General features: G+C 40.4%; 1 protein-coding gene across 1 annotated transcript in view; it reads right to left on the minus strand.

The window, feature by feature from the left end:
* The window catches only part of LOC103589934 (tubulin polyglutamylase TTLL11), a 125,940-nt gene extending 112,109 nt beyond the window's left edge, over positions 1–13,831 (minus strand). Inside the window, exon 1 of the mRNA XM_008572019.1 lies at positions 13,786–13,831. The gene's annotated coding sequence lies outside the window, so the exon portion shown is untranslated. The remainder of the gene's footprint in view (positions 1–13,785) is intronic.
* Between the last annotated feature and the right edge of the window lie 3,096 nt (positions 13,832–16,927).

Consider the following 16,927-nt stretch of genomic DNA (forward strand, 5'->3'; position numbering starts at 1 on the left):
GTGTCGCCTGCACCACGCTCAGCCAGTGAGCACACCAGCCATCCCTATATAGGATCCGAACTGGCGGCCTCAGTGCTCCCAGCGCTGCACTCTCCTGAGTGAGCCACGGGGCCAGCCCAACACCTTCTTGATGCAAGTCTGAAGTCAGAATTCATACTACACCTAGAACCTAGAAAGACTAACACCAAAAAATGTTAAGTGTTCTGGGTTAGATGACCTCTGAAGCATCTACACAAGATAAAGATCCTCAGTTTAAATCCAGGCCTCAAAGAATTATCAGAGATTCAAGTTCCAAGGGGCAGGAGCCTACCACCAAAAAAGGTCTAATACCTTAATTCCAAAAAGAAGAGAAAGATTGTATGAGACAATATTGAAAGAGAAAATGAATGAGAACTTTCCAGAAGTGGTAAAAGACACCAAACCTCAGAGACAAGAATCTTAACAAATCCCAAGCAGAATAAATAAAAAGAAATCCTCACTTAGAAATGTCTTAATGACACCGAAGACATCTAAGACAAAAAGATTCTAAAAGCAGGTTACTTCCAGAAGAAAGAAAATGATCCCAGAAGGAATGTCTGAGCTATAAAATAGAATAGTGAACGAAGAAAACAGTAAGTGTGGGTAAACCTAAAAAATTCTGAGAACATATAAAATAATAATAATGCCTAATCTGTGGAGTTCCAAAAATGATAAAATAAGATTGAACTAAAATAACATACAGCAAAAGCATATAAGTAAGAAAGGATGTGGCCAAAATGAAAAAGTATCCTATGATCCTGGTGTTGTTAAGAAGAGAGTAAAGATACTAACTTTAAACTTTGTGAAATTATACACACACTAAATTTCCTAGAGTAACCACCAGAAGAATAAAAATAGAATGTGTAACTACCAGACTAGTACAGGAAGAAAATGGGAAATAATTGATTTTAAAAGACATGAAATCCACAATTATGGAGGAAAATATTATCATAACTCTTAACTAATTGATCAGATGAAAATTAGAACTGTAAAATTTATATAATGTAATTCACAAGTTAATTTAATGTACATATATAAAATACTGTATTCAATTAACTAGAGAATGCACATTATTTTCAAGCACACAGGACACAGTTGCAAAATCTGACCATGTATGAGAGGTCTCCAAAAAATTCATGGAAAGCTTTGTATTATCTTTAATTCCATTTTTCCGTGAAGTTTTTGAACTACCCTCATATTAGGCCATAGAACAAAAAATCTCAAAAATGAAAAAGAAATAATAAGAGAGGAAGTAAGGACAGATGGTAGGAGGAAGGAAATAAAGAAGTAAAGAAAGAAAGAACATCCCCTAACCACAATTAAGTTAGAAATTAATAACAAAAAGATAAGTAGAAATAACCTCATGTGTTTAGAAATTTAAAAAAAAGAAAGAAATCTAAATAACCCATGGGTCAAAGAAAATGTAAAATACCATGAAAATGTAAAATACATAGAACTAAAAGGTGATGTAAAAAATACTACAAGACAAAACTTGTAGGTGCAGCTAAAGCAGTACTTAGAGACAAGTTTGTAGTCTTGAGTGCTTTTATTAGAAAACCATCCAACCTAATGTCAGAAAAAGAACAAAAAATACATAAACCTCAAAATGGAGAAGAAAATAAATAATAAAGAGTAGAAAATCATGAANAACTAAAAGGTGATGTAAAAAATACTACAAGACAAAACTTGTAGGTGCAGCTAAAGCAGTACTTAGAGACAAGTTTGTAGTCTTGAGTGCTTTTATTAGAAAACCATCCAACCTAATGTCAGAAAAAGAACAGAACTAAAAGGTGATGTAAAAAATACTACAAGACAAAACTTGTAGGTGCAGCTAAAGCAGTATTTAGAGACAAGTTTGTAGTCTTGAGTGCTTTTATTAGAAAACCATCCAACCTAATGTCAGAAAAAGAACAAAAAATACATAAACCTCAAAATGGAGAAGAAAATAAATAATAAAGAGTAGAAAATCATGAAATAGAAAGAAAAGGTACAACAGAGAAAATGAATAAAGACAAAAGTTTCTTCTTTGAAAAAACAAATCAAATTGAGATACATATAAAATACTATAAGTGACCAAGGAAGGGTACTTAGCTTAGCCTGGGGTGTGTGGGGGGGAATCAGGGAAGACTTATGAAAAAGATGAGCCATGAGTTGGCTCATTCTAAGGAGCACATTCTAAGGAGAGGGCACATTCTAAGGAGAAGGGAAAACATGAGCAAAGGTAAAGGGGAATGGCACAGCATGAAGGCTCAAGTGAGCCACATGCAGTGTGGTATCAGTTGCACATAGAGTTGAAGGCAGGAGATGCCAGAAGTAAGTCTAGAGGAGCTTAGGGCCAGATGTCAAAAAAATATTCAACTGAGTCTTCACTATGTACCGGGCATTATAGGTAAGTACTTTACATGATTATATCTTTTTATGCTGGCAACAAACAACTCCATGTACAATACCATGCCCAGTTTATAAAGAAACTCAGGCTCAGAGTAAAATATACCAACAGTTACGCAATGAGCTGTTTCAAACCCATATCTGTGTGGGTCCAAAGTGCCTTCTTTCAGCCACCATATTATACTGCATCTCAAGTGGTGAAAAGCCTCATCTGGAGCCTTCACAAGGAGTCCAAACTCTATTCTTCAGGCAAAGATTCAAAATCCCCCCTCCATAAAAAACAAAACTCATTCTTATGAAAAAAGTCTGCAGTGCTGTTACAGCTGCCACTGCTTTATACCACCAGGACAGGATTCCTTTAGATTTGGGTGCTCAAAGGGTCAGTGTACCAGTCAGAGGCAACATTGTGATGCAGAATTAACAGCAGGAGAAACTGAGCTTATTTGAGTCCCTGAAGCATATTTCCAATGACTATCTAGGAAACACGTACTGTTCAATGACAAGAACTAGATGAGCATATGACATTTTTAACAGTTTTATTGAAGTACAATACACATACCAGACAATTCACCCATTTAAAATGTACAATCCAATGATTTTTAGTATATTCATAGAATTGTGCAACCAACACCACAATCAATTTAGGACATTTTCATCACACCAGAAACAAAACCTGTACCCATTAGCAGTCACTCCCCACTTCTCCCACCAGAGTTCTCTTCTATCCCTAGCTCTAGGCAACCATTAGTTTACTTTCTGTCTCTATAGATTTCCCTGTTCTGAACATTGCATATAAATGGAATTACACCATATCTGGTCTATTGTGACTGGCGTCTTTCACATAGCAAACTGTTTGCAAGGTTCCTCCATGTTATAGCATGTATCAGTATTTCATTCCTTTTTATGGCCAAAACATATTCCACTGTCTGAACGTACCACATTTTATTTATCCATCAGCTGAGGGACATTTGGGCTGTTTCCACTCTTTGGCTGTTGTGAATAATGCTGCTGTGAATATTCATGTACAAGTTTTTGTGTGGACATATTTTTATCTATCTTGGGCATATACCTAGGAGTGAATTGGTAGGATGTGGTAATTCCATGATTAACATTCTGAGGAATGGTCAAACTGTTTCACAAAATAGTTGCACCATTTTACATTCCCACCAGGAACATATGAGGGTCCCAATTTCTGTACATCCTTGCCAACACTTACTGTCTTATTTATTATACACATCTTAGCAGATACAAAGTAGTATTTCAATGTAGATTTGATTTTAATTTGCCAAATGGCTAATGACAGTGTATGACATTTTAATACAACTTTTACTTATACTTTCTTTTTTACACCACAGATATTTTGACAAAACCTAAGAAATAATCTATTGAAACTTTCAGCAGTTTCATTGCCCGACTGTATGTGAAATTCTTAAGACTTTCTCTATGGGTAAGATCAGGAATGAGCTAAGGTGTAAGAAGTAGGGAGAAGGTCACGGATGGAGAAGTCAAGCATGTCTACTGAATATATTATTTGAAAATTAGAAAGAGTGACTCTGCATTTTGATATGGCCATTCAAATTTAGATGTAATGGCTACATAAAATAGCCATAGCAAAATGCCCTGCCTTGAACTATGCAATGACGATTACGTTTAAGTATTTGGTAAAGACAGGTCCCACAGGTTAGAAAAGATTCATTTGTTTCACTCTCTTCTCTGATATTTGTCATTATATTCGTCAAAAGTAAGTACTTATAGGAACTCACGTCCTCTGAAAGTTTAGTATAAATAGCTAAAACTTTTTTGGAAATCAATTTGGCAATACATTCCAAAAGCCTTAAAATCTAAATGCCCTGTGACCCAATTATTTCATTTTTGGAAAGTTATCTTTAGAAAATAATATGAAATATAGGAAAGAAACACTCTAGAACAATTTTTAATAGAAGACACAATCTGAACATTTAATAACAGGAAAATATTAACCTCGCTGAATAAGATATTTTGCAGCAATTAACATGACATTTATGAAAAGTCTGTCATTTGCAACAACATGGTAATAAGATATTTTGCAGCAATTAACATGACATTTATGAAAAGTCTGTCATTTGCAACAACATAGTTGAACCTGGAGGACATTATGTTACGTGAAATAAGCCAGACACAGAAAGACAAATACCACATGATCTCACTCATATGTGGAATCTAAAAAAGCATAGAAGTAGAGTAGAATAGTGGCTACCAGAGGCTGGGGAGGGGTCAGGGGAGGGATAAGGAGGAAAGATTGATCATTGGTACAAAGTTGCAGATAGAATAAGTTCTGGTGTTCAGACACAGAAAGACAAATACCACATGATCTCACTCATATGTGGAATCTAAAAAAGCATAGAAGTAGAGTAGAATAGTGGCTACCAGAGGCTGGGGAGGGGTCAGGGGAGGGATAAGGAGGAAAGATTGATCATTGGTACAAAGTTGCAGATAGAAAGAATAAGTTCTGGTGTTCGGTTGCCTATAGTAGGGAACTATAGTTGACAGTAATGTAAGGTATATTTCAAAATAGTTAGAAGAGAGGATTTTGGATGGTCTCACTACAAAGAAATAATAATTGCTTGAGGTAATGGATTTGCTGATAACCTTGATTTGATCATTATACAATGTATACATGTACAACACATCACACTGTACCCCATAAATACATACCATTACTATGCATCAATTAAAAATAAAATTTAAATTTAAAAAGTGTTCGAAAGGAAAAAAAGAAAATTTATATAGCAAAGAAATGCTTTAAATTATAATTTGGGCATTAATATTAACATAATAAAATTCTATCAGTTTTGTAAAACATAAAAATATATACTCAGAAGAAATACTGGAAAGATGCTTCAAAGTGAAAACAGTCGTTGCATCTCAATGGTGGAATTATAAATCTTTAAAATATTTTTCCAAATTGTTACTATTTTTTAAGTGTACAAGGATTATTTATGTAAGTGAGAAATGTGCTTTTTAAATAAAACCAACTTCCAGGCTCAAAGCCCAGTCCTGTTTTAAATGACTTAAGTAAACACTAACTTCCAATGTTCTTATTTCTAATGGGCCAGGAAATCACACTCTCTTCAAGTAGGCAGTATGGTCCACTGGGACAAGACCTAGCCTGAGAGCCAGCAGAGCCAGCCTCTAGTTCTAATCTGTACGTCTCTTAACACCTCTGAAGCGTGGAAAAGATGAAACAAAGCAAACACTGTGCACTGACTTTGCCATACACTTTACATATGGCAGTAAAATGGGACAACAACCCCTTCAGTATCATGATGCCTCATGTGACAGAACTAGCAAGTGGTGGGGATTCAAAGCCAAATCTAACTTTATATCACTCTGACATCTGTAAAACAGAAATAATGAAATGAAATCGACCACTCTCACTGCATAAAGTAAAAGTCAAGTTACATAAATGAAAGTTCCATATAAAATATCCAGTTCCATGGAAATGTAAGACTCTAAGTCTCTCCACAAAGCCTGTTAACTCACTAGATATTTTATAGTACCTGAAGGTAGACTTGTGTGTTTCTGCTGCCCTCTTAAGTTAAATCTTAATAATAATTAAGAACTGTTTTCAGTGAATGAGAAGGAAAAAAATTTAATTATAATAATGTTGATCATGCAAGGCTGATAATTATCCATTAGATGTTTAAATAACCAACAGGTGGGAAATATTTACAACACATATGAGATTAAAAGTAGCTATCCATAATATTGATAAGCTGATTTTAAAAAGCATAAATATAAACAAAATATAACCCAAAAGATGAATGAGCAGAGAATACAATGTCATTTCACAAATGAGGCAATAAACTAATAAACTGATAAACTTATGCAAAAAGCTCAACTTTGTTGACAGAGTAAATGTAAATTAAAAGAACATATTTTTACCTATAAGTTTGGCAAAGATTTAGAAGCTCTATATATGGTATTGGAGAGAATATGAGAAGACAGGCACTCTCAAACATTGCTGGTGGCAATTTCATTATAACTATCAAAATATAAAATGCATATACCCTTTGATCTAATGATTCCTAGGAATTTATCCTACAGAAGTATTTGCACAGATGCATACTTAAAATGTCTGAACGGTGATGTTTACCACACCACTCTTTGTAATAGTGGGGCAGGATAGAACAGGGACTTGCCCCAGGGAGGCTGCTCATGTCTGAGCAGACAAGCAGCAGCAGCAGCTTAACCACCCTATCAATCAGCTCACCCTTCTTTGGAGCTCTGGACATAGAGCCACTATGCAACACAGCCAAGACTCAAACCCATGTCTGGCTGTGGTCTTTCCAGGTTTATTGAGGGGGCTGCTTAGGAATGTGAGGAAAGAGCAAAGAAATCAGCCCAGGAAATGTACATCTCTTCCACGCAGCTGATGGGTATTTTTAGGTACAACAACCTCAGTTCCCTCCTGTGAAACAGTCACCTTATTTCTTTTGTGAACCAAAAGTCAAGATACTAATGTTGGAGACGAGTTAAAAAGTAATAATAATAATAAATTAAAAATAAATAAATATATGTGTGTGTGTGTGTGTGTGTGTGTACTTATGTCACTCTAATAGCTAAATGAGTTCCCCTTGGTGATGTATATAATTAATACACCGAAGTATGAGATCAGCACCAGGTCCAGAATGGAGGCTTTAAAAAATTCAGATAGACTTATGAAAGTTTAAAAGTATAGTTGATTAAAAAAAAACAAACAAACTTGAAATCAGTGTGATTTAAAATAATTTGAACCTAGACTACATCAAGTAGATGTCCACCCAAAATGTAGCTGTCCCTCATCCCATACCATCTTTCTGTGTTTTTGTTATCTGCTGTATTCCAAGAACCAAATAAAGCCTGGCACAAAGTAGGTCTGAAAATATTTATTAAATGAGTCAAATGAGCTTGTCATGTCTGTTATGATTAACCAGTAACCTATATATGCAGACTAAAATCTATAGCAGTTTTCTTCCCTCATTTTAAAAAAATAGATCAAATAGAAAGGAAAGAAATTAACATTAACTGAACACTTGCACTGTGCCAATCAGTGAGTTAAGGCAGTTTACATACATTCCTCCATTTAATCTCACAAAAATTCTGCAAGATAGATATCACTAGCCTGGTTACAGATGAAGAAATTCAGACTCAGAGATATTCTATATTTAGTATACAATAAGTTTAGTCACATAAGCAGTTAGTGGCAAGGATTTTAGCCCGCATCTGTTTGATTTCAAAGCCTGTGCTAACTACAGGATATAATACTTCCCCTTTAGAGAAGGCCAATTGCTTTTACAATATATTCAAGGAATAGATTTAAAAGGAAAAAAATGCATGATTGAATTTTTGCAATCACCTTCTGCTGATACAAAACCAAAATCCAAAATGCTACCAAAATTGCGGCACAACACACAGTGTATGTTCTATAACACAGAAAACAGCTGTAACAATTACAGCACCTGTTTAAAAATTCTGCTGATACAAAACCAAAATCCAAAATGCTACCAAAATTGCGGCACAACACACAGTGTAAGTTCTATAACACAGAAAACAGCTGTAACAATTACAGCACCTGTTTAAAAGCAAAACAAAACAAAACCTCAATTTGTAGTAGTTAGTCACAGAACTTGAATATGAGCCCCTCGAATTTATTGTCTTCTAAAGGACTGTTTAAGGAGTTTGTGTGGATTCATGAAGCTATTACACATATTATATTGTTCAAATAACAGTGGTAATGAATTGTGATTTTTATATTATGACAAGTTAAACTCATGAAGGAAAAATTCTGGTGGATTAGGCATTAAAATAACATGTCTGTTGAAGGAGAGCATTTGATGGAGTAGGGTATAAACCGTTCTTAAATATAATGCTGTTTTCAGAAAATGGGAAGTAAATCACAATGGCTATCACTGAAACTAGAAAGGGAGGGAATGTTAAATTATCCAATTTTTCATTTTATACTCTGCCTTCAAGAAGAAATCTGAGACAGAGAGATTCAAACAGCAGGCTCACATTCCACGGAGGGGTAGGGCAAATCAAACGGCAAGTCAAATGGTACAGGACTTCCTTCCCCACTGTGGGCAGCAGCAGGATGGGATTTGGAAGGCACAGGCACCAAATGCTCCCTCTGCCAGGCAGGATATATTTCAGTGTGTTTCATTTTAAGCCCTATTTGCAATATTGCTCTCCTGGCTGTGAGTGACTCTGCTGCCATTTGAGAGTTATGGGTTAGATGAGAAACAGAGGGTTAGGAAGTGCAGAATTATAGAACACATCTTAAAGTGGGCTTTGGAACAAAACAGACTACCTGAACCCTGACTTCTCACTTACTTGCTGTGCCCACCTCAGTTTCTTCACTTGTTATCAGCGTATAATGATGATAATGATGATGATGATGATGATGATAGAATAACTCCTTGCAGGATGGTTTTTAGCAAAGAATTAGCAAAAAAGACCATATAGGACTGTACACTGGCTATAAGCACAGGCCCTGGACATCTCTGCCACTGGGCCTTAGGCTAGCCCTGTACCAACATCTCTCTAAACCTCAGTTTCCTCATCTGTAAACCAGAGATGATAATAGAATCTACTTCAGAGGATTGCTGTGAGTATTCAGTAAAATAATCCATAGTAAATACTCAAAACAATGTTTAATGAGCATAAAACACTTAGCACAATGCCTAGCCCATAAGAGATATTTAATAAACAGTAAGCAATATTACATAGGCTGTTAAGTAGGACAACATAGTAAGTATATACATGTTCTGTAGAAGGGCTGGATAAATTTCAGAAAACAATACGTGGTTTGGAGTCTCTGAAACAAAGAGCTCATACTGTAATAGATCTCAGGACAGGAGCTTATGCAAACTGTCATCAACAAAGGTCCCACTATCAAATCTCTCAGAGCCCTCATTCATGTTAGCTGGTGTCCATGGCACCCCTGTGCACGTATACACAGTTTACATCTCCAAGGAGGGCAGCTCACAATAGTGGCATCTATTCTCTAGGGTGTCTTTTCTCCAAGGCTTTCTTTAATGAGGGTAGCAAAACCACAAAAGAATATGCAGGGGATTGGCAGAGAAGTTCACATGATTGGAAGAGGACCACACAATTGTGCAAAGATTGAGCACCTGCCATGAGCCTGGAACCATCCTTCTGTTTCATGTCGCAACTTCAGTGGTGACTCTGTAAACATGATTTTGCTATTCGAGAATAACTTTAATCCTATCTACAAGTTTACAGAGCTAACATCTGTGAATTTTCCCTTGGAGAAACAAATTTAACATTGTGAACACAGTTGGATTAGACCTGACCAGAATGGAAATGACTGAAAACTGAATCATCAGAGATTGACCTGGTTCACTTGAGACTGAAGAGAGTAGGCAAGGAAAGCTGGGTCTATATATGGCAGCAATCTGTGATCAAATTCAGTCAGAAGCACAAGCTGCTTGGCATGGCCTTCAGTGTGCTCCGTGATCTGGCCCCTTCCTCATCTCTCTCCACTCTCCCACATGCTCCCTAAGCTGCCATCGTCCCATCCTGTGTATAAAACCTGGTCCATACCCCCTGCCTTTGTTCCTACTCTGCATGGAATGCCCTTTACCCATTCAACTCCAAGACTGGACTATAACTGCCTGTTTGCAGGTCTGTCCCTCTACACTGAGATCTCCTGGAGGGCAAGGAGTGGATCCAACTCATGTCTACCTCTGCAACCCCTAACCCAGGGTCTGCCAATAGAGAGCCAGCCGGAAGTCGTGGGAAGAGCACAGTACTGAAGCTTGGTTTCAGATGGAATACCTATTTCAAATGCTAGCTTTGCCCTTTACTAGCTCTATGGACTTGGATAAGTTAACCTCCATGTACTTCAGTTTTCTCATCTGTAAAATGGACAGAGTAAGAGCTATATAAGGACTCATTATTGGGGTTGTTATTGTCAATGTTAAATGTAGGTGGAATAAAGAAAAGTGAAAAAGAAGGGTGATTGTGTTTCCTGGGGCCAAGCAAACTTCCGAATTCACATGCTAGCTCAGTGATATCCTTTTAAGTGGACCATGTTATATAGAGCCTCACTATACACCCACAAAAAGAGGTAGAGCTTACACTCTGGTTGGTGTTCATGACTTTGTCTCTTACCCAAGCTGCCCACCCACCCCTGCCAAAGCCAGCAGCCATCCAGGTACCCCCCAATCTTGCAGCACCAACAGCATAACATGCAGGGCACACTGTTGCTCAACCCCTTGCACCCCAGCCCCTGGCAGAAGTTCCTGCTGCTAGAACGTCAGTGCTGGGAGTTAGAGATGATCTTGTCCAAAATCACCCCCTTAAAAGTTGGGGAAACTGAGGCCTAGAGAGGTCAGTTGTTTGCACTGTGTCAGTACCAGGTCTACACATATGTTATATGTCATGCAGTCAACTTTGTAGTGGGTATTAAGAATACCATACTCATAGTTTAAAGCTAGAAGGAACTTTAAAGTTTATTTACTTTGAAACTCTTCAAACTCTATATTCTAGGTGTCAAAATGAGAAGTGAGCTCCGTTGCAAGTATTCCATCATGCATTTGATGAATATTTATTGAATACCTATAGTGTGCTGTGCATTAGAGACACAAGTCAGACACCGTCTCTGCCCTCAGAACCTCACAGACTAATGTGGAAGAGTGACGTTAAGTAAATAATCACACATCTAATAGTAAAGTCTTACTGTTGTGAGTAAATGATGTTTTAAAATATACTAGAAGTCGCATCTCCACCTATGTGCCAATATGCTTCCTGAGTGGGAGTGAAGGGAGCGGTTACAGGTAGTGACTGGAAATTTCCCACCCCACTGGGTAGGCCAATGCAAGGGTCTCATGTAGATAAACATCACCATTATGTGGCTGCAGCAGTAGAGAGACTGGAAACCTCTGAACTAGCTCTACCCACCCCAGTTGTATAGACAAGCAGGCTGAGCCCAATGAATTTACTCATTGCCCAAAATAGCCCAGCTGATAAATGGAAGAACCTTAAAATTCTGAAATGGCTCACATATACTTCCTTCCAAAAAAAGTCCAAATCCCATAGCATGGCACATGATCTGACCCCTGCTCACTTCTGCAGCCTCATCTCTCACCACTCTGCCTCCCACTCTATGATCCAGCCACACTGAATCATATGCAAGGCCCTGAATGTACCTCTGCTTTGCCCGTACCACTCCCTCTACCAGGGACCCAAAGTCCACAGCCCCTAAATAATGCCGGCTCTTTTTCAGCACTCAGGACTCAGCTCGGGTTTATCTCCTCCAGGAAGCCCTTCCTGAGGTGCCCCTCCTCTACCTCCCACATATATACCTTCATAGAGAGAGAGAAACACTCATCACATAATATATTCATCCATTCAATGACTATTTATTGAGCAACTTCTACATGCCAAGCATCTGCTGATACAGCAGTAAACAAAACAAAGCCCCTGCCCTCATGGAGCTTACATTCTAGTGAGGGAAAAAAAACAGACAATAAACAAACAATGCATAATATAATACAGGCAGAGTTTAGCGTTATGAAAAAAGAGCAACGGCTGGAGACGGGTCGGGGATCATCAGGGAGGGCCTCTCTGAGGAGGTGGCATTTGATCAGAGATTTGAAGAAGTGACAGATTAAGCTGTGCAGATAACTAGGAAAAGAGCATTTCATAAAGTGGCAGCAATGCTCTGAAATTACTGCAATTGCTTCTTTACTTGTGTTTTATTCCCTGCTGAACTATAAGGTCCTTGAGGGCAAGGGTTACATCTTAAGCTTGTTTGATTCCCGGGGCCCGGCACAGAACTTGGCAACTCCACAGTGGACATTTACAGAATGAGTGAATGGCCTTGGGCTGGGATGTATGAGTCCATCTGGCCCCCTCTCTCTTAACAAGATCTAGCTGCTTCATGCTCTCTCTCCCACAGAGCTAAGTAAGCACGGGCCCTGCTTGAGCCAACCTGCCTCACCTGACTCCATAGCCTGGTTTCAGTCCCAGGATTCTCTCTTCATTAGGACCATGGCACTGACGAGTTCTCCAGTTTACCTTGTTGGCCCTCATATCTTTGGTCTGAACTTAGGAACCAGTCTAGAAACCCAGACACTGTAGAACTGGGAGTCTGTCCTTACTTTCCCCAGTTTTCTCAGGCATGAAAATCGTCCCCTGAATCCCGAGCCCCAACGCTGGGGGTCCTGACACATGGAGTCAGTCTTCCTCAATGACTACTCACCTGGAATTCTGCCCTGCCTGATTCTTGACTTCCCTCCAAACCAAATGACTCTTTCCTACTGGGACATCAACCCTCTGACCACATCAATCCTTTCTGTGGCCATCTCTCTGCATGTTCCAACTTCACAAAACTATTACTAAATATCTACTATAGCCAAGCACAGGGTTAAGTACCTGAGTCCTCATGTTGCCTGCTGCAGATCCCTGTTACCATCAGCAGAACTTCTGGGTAAGTCTTCATACTCAGCTACCCTAAATTGAAATCGTGACATTCCTGAAAACACAATAAATAGCCAGATATGCAGCGAATAAAGTCAAAAGCCTTTATCCACTCAGTCAACTGCAACAGACACCTCTGGAAGTCACTGGTGCTCCATCCAAGCCCCCATCAGGACTAAAATGGATTCAGAAATCAATAACTCATCTCCTTATTCACCCTTTCATCCACTGCTTACTGGCACCTGCTATATGCCAAGCCCCGAAACATAAACCACAGTGCCTGCATTGATGGTGACAATGGTGATGGTGATGGTGATGGTGATCATATGGTGATTGAGGAAGACAGAGAGGAGAGGGGGGTAACATAAGTTACCATGTTCTGCACATTAGTGCTACACAACAACAAGCAGCAAGTCTTCTAACACTAACAAAACAATGAGAGGTATTATCGGCCTCACTTTACAGAGGTAAAAGGCTAAGAGGTGAAGCAACTCGCTCAAGATCACACAGCTAAGTAGCAGGTGTAATGAGACCCTAGGTCTGTCTGCCTCCAAAGTCCAAACTGTCACACTGCCCCAGAGTCGCACAATCAGTGCTAAACACATACGAGTATAATAACTTCAGTGAAGAAGTGAGAGAGAGAGGGTCCCAGGCCCTAGGTATTCACAGCTGGTGGAAGAGACAGACATAGAAACAAACAGCTACAATACAGAGGAGGCGAGTGCTGATGGCTGGAGACTGCGTGTGGCTAACTTGGCCTGGAGGGGTCTGGGAAGCCTTCTTGGAGGAAGTGACTTTGGGGCTAGGCCTCGCAGGATGAGCAGTTTGCGGCTGACAAGCAGGCTCGGGCGTGGCGCCCCGCGGGAGCTCGTCCTGTCCACCCCCCTGTGCCCACGCGGCCGGGCCGGGCCTCACCTCCTTCCACTTGAGCTGGCGGATGCTGATCTTCAGGGCGTCCAGGGAGGTCCGTTGCCATGATCGCTCAGGCTCGGGTTGACAGGGGCAGCCACCGCCTCGGGACGGGGCCCGGGAAGGGACAATCGCGGACCAAGCCCCAGAGACCTCATAGGCCAGGGCGTCCACGTGACCAGGCCTGTCACAGAGGCGGCGGCGGCCATCTTGGAAGAGGGCAAACAGCCGCCGGGCCCGCCCACCCGGACGGTCCTCCTGGTTTGTGAGCGCTGACCTTGGAGGGCAGAGGCCGGTGGCCAGATCGAGGGTGGAAAGTGTTGAGCACATGGGGGATCCTGAGCCGGGAGGCTGGGGAGGAGACACATCTATCTCAAACGAGAGGCTCAGTTTCCCCGACTCCCCGATACACACTCACTGGGGTAACTGCCAGTCTGATGGAAGGGGCACCCACGGCAGCCAACCACGGGAACCTCCTCAGTCTGATGACGGATGCGACACGTCCAGGCCTTAGAGGAGCAGCGCGTGTTCCTGTGGAAGCAAAGCTTCCCTGGTCCTGTGAGAGCCCCCAGACTGGGGGTGGGGGCAGCTTCCCCTGTTCCCAGGAGTTCCCGGTGGGATGGGAAAGCCATGGAGGAGCCCTACAGACTCCCAGTCAGGAGGAGGATATGAACGACTGCTCTATTTGATTATGTCATTTCTGTTTATTGTGGTAACCATTTGTAGTGTACAGTTCAGTGACATGAAGTGCATTCACATCATTGTGTACCCATCACCACCATCCGTCTCCAGAACTTTTTCGTCTTCCCAAACTGAAACTTTGTGCCCATTAAACAATAGCTCCCCATTCCCCTCTGCCCTAATCCCTGGTAACCACCATCTACGTCCTGTCTCTATGGATTTAAGTGCTCTAAGTGGCTCATAGAGGTGGAATCATACAGTAATTGTCCTTTCGTGTCTAGCTGATTTCACTTGGCATAATGTCTGCAAGGTTCATCCACGTAGCATTGTTACCAGCGCGCAAAGTTCAGCTGCTCTCTGCTCAAAAATAAGACCCATCGGTCCCAAACGTTGGTGTGAGGTAGGAAGCTTTATTAGCGAACGTCTGAGGAGACAGTCAGACTAAAACTGTCTCAGAGGCTCAGGAGCCTCAGCAAGGGCTTTAAAGGGAAAAGTGTGAGAAACAAAAGGGTGAGGCTGCTGCGTGCCATCCTGCAGACTCGGGCTTTTGTCGTCTTATGGTCAGTTCTGTAATTCTTGCAGCTCATCACTGGGATGTGGGTGTTATCTGGCTCCCACGAGGTGGATGTCCTCTTGTTCCCAGGCATCTGTGACTCTAAAGGAAGAAGGGTTAGTTCTTTAAGTCACTGATGAGCACTTATTATGTTGCTTTTCCCAGTCACTAAGTTTTGCAGTGTTTTCTTCAGAGCTCTGCTGTGACCCAAAGTTACAAAAAGACTTCTTTATGGCTAACATTCTGTTTAAAGCTGTATTCTACAAAACGGCCCTTCTGAGGCTCATTATCCATGACTGTTTGCTCTTACAGAATGTATCAGAATTTCACTCCTTTTAAAATTATGTTAAGTGAAATAAGCCAGGCACAGAAAGAGAAATACCACATGTTCTCACTCATATGTAGAAGCCAAAAATTTTGATCTCATAGAAGTAGAGAGTAGAATAGTGTTTACTGTAGACTGGTGGGGGGAAGGGGGAGGGAGGAGTGGGGAGAGGGTGGTCAGTGAATACAAAGTAGTAGGGAGATAGGAAGAATGGGATCTAGTTCTACAGTAATATAGGGAGACTACAGTTGACAGAGTACTGTGGGTCTTTGAATAGCTAATCAAGATGATATGGAATGTTCCTTACACAAAGAAGGGACAAATGTTTGAGGTGATGGACATACTAAGCACCCTGATGTCATCATTGCACACAGTATGAATGTATCCAAATATATATCATTATCGTGGGCCATTAAGAAAAATAAATTTAAAAGAGAGAAATGTGCATGACCTTTAGGAGAAAATTATACTTTATTGAAAGAGGGTAAAAAAGAGAAATGGAGGGCCGGCCCGGTGGCGCACTGCTACAGTACGCCGCTTGGGGAGTGCCGTGCTCCCGCCGAGGGTTCGGATCCCACATACAGACCGGCCGCTCACTGGCTGAGCGAGGTGTGGGAGCAACACCGAGGGTTGCGATCCCGTTGCTGGTCCCGGTCCGGTACGGGCGCGACACTGAAGGTTGCGATCCGTTGCCGGTCACGAAAAAAGACAAAAAGGAAAAAAAAAAAAAGAGAGAGAAATGGAGAGTAGAGTAGTGGTTACCAAAGACGGGGAAGGGGGGTGGGCAGGGGAAGGTTGGTAGACTAGTGCCAAGTTAACAAAGTTACAGTCAGGTAGGACGAATGAGTTCTGGTGCCCTAGGGTGACAATAGATGATAATATTGTACTGTGTATTTCAAGATAGCCAGGAAAGAGGATCTTGAATGTTACAACCCCTCAAAAGTGATAAATGTTTAGGTGATAGATATGCTTGCTATTCTGATTAAATCATTATACAATATATGCATGTATCGAAACAACGAACTGTACCCCATAAACATGTATAATGAAAAAAAATAAATTTAAAAAAAGAATTTCACTCCTTTTAAGGCTGATTAATATTCCATTGTGTGTATATACCATATTGTTTTTATCCACTCATCTGTCAATGGACATTTGGGTTGCTGCCACCTTTTGGCTATTGTGAATAACGTTACTATTACATTATTGTACAAATATCTGTTTGATCCTGTGCATGCAATTATTTTGGGTTCATGTAAATTTTGTTTTGTTTTGTTTTTCATTTTATTAAATTTATTTTTTAATTGAAACATAATTATTGTATATATTTATGGGGTACATTGTGATATTTGGATGCATGTGTACAATGTGCAATGATCAAATCAGGGTAATTAGTGTATTTATCACCTCAAACATTCATCATTTCTTTGCGTTGTGCGTTCCCATAAATTTTTAAAGCCAATTCAAGGAGAGGGATCTTCCCTCCAACCTGAGGGAGCCACACTTGGTCTTTTAGGGAATGGGGTATAACAGCACCACAGATGACAGTGATCATGACTGCAGACAGGTGAACTTTGCCATGCTGCGCT

Source organism: Galeopterus variegatus, unplaced genomic scaffold (genome assembly GCF_000696425.1).
Source record: "Galeopterus variegatus unplaced genomic scaffold, G_variegatus-3.0.2 Scaffold747, whole genome shotgun sequence".
NCBI lineage: Eukaryota > Metazoa > Chordata > Mammalia > Dermoptera > Cynocephalidae > Galeopterus > Galeopterus variegatus.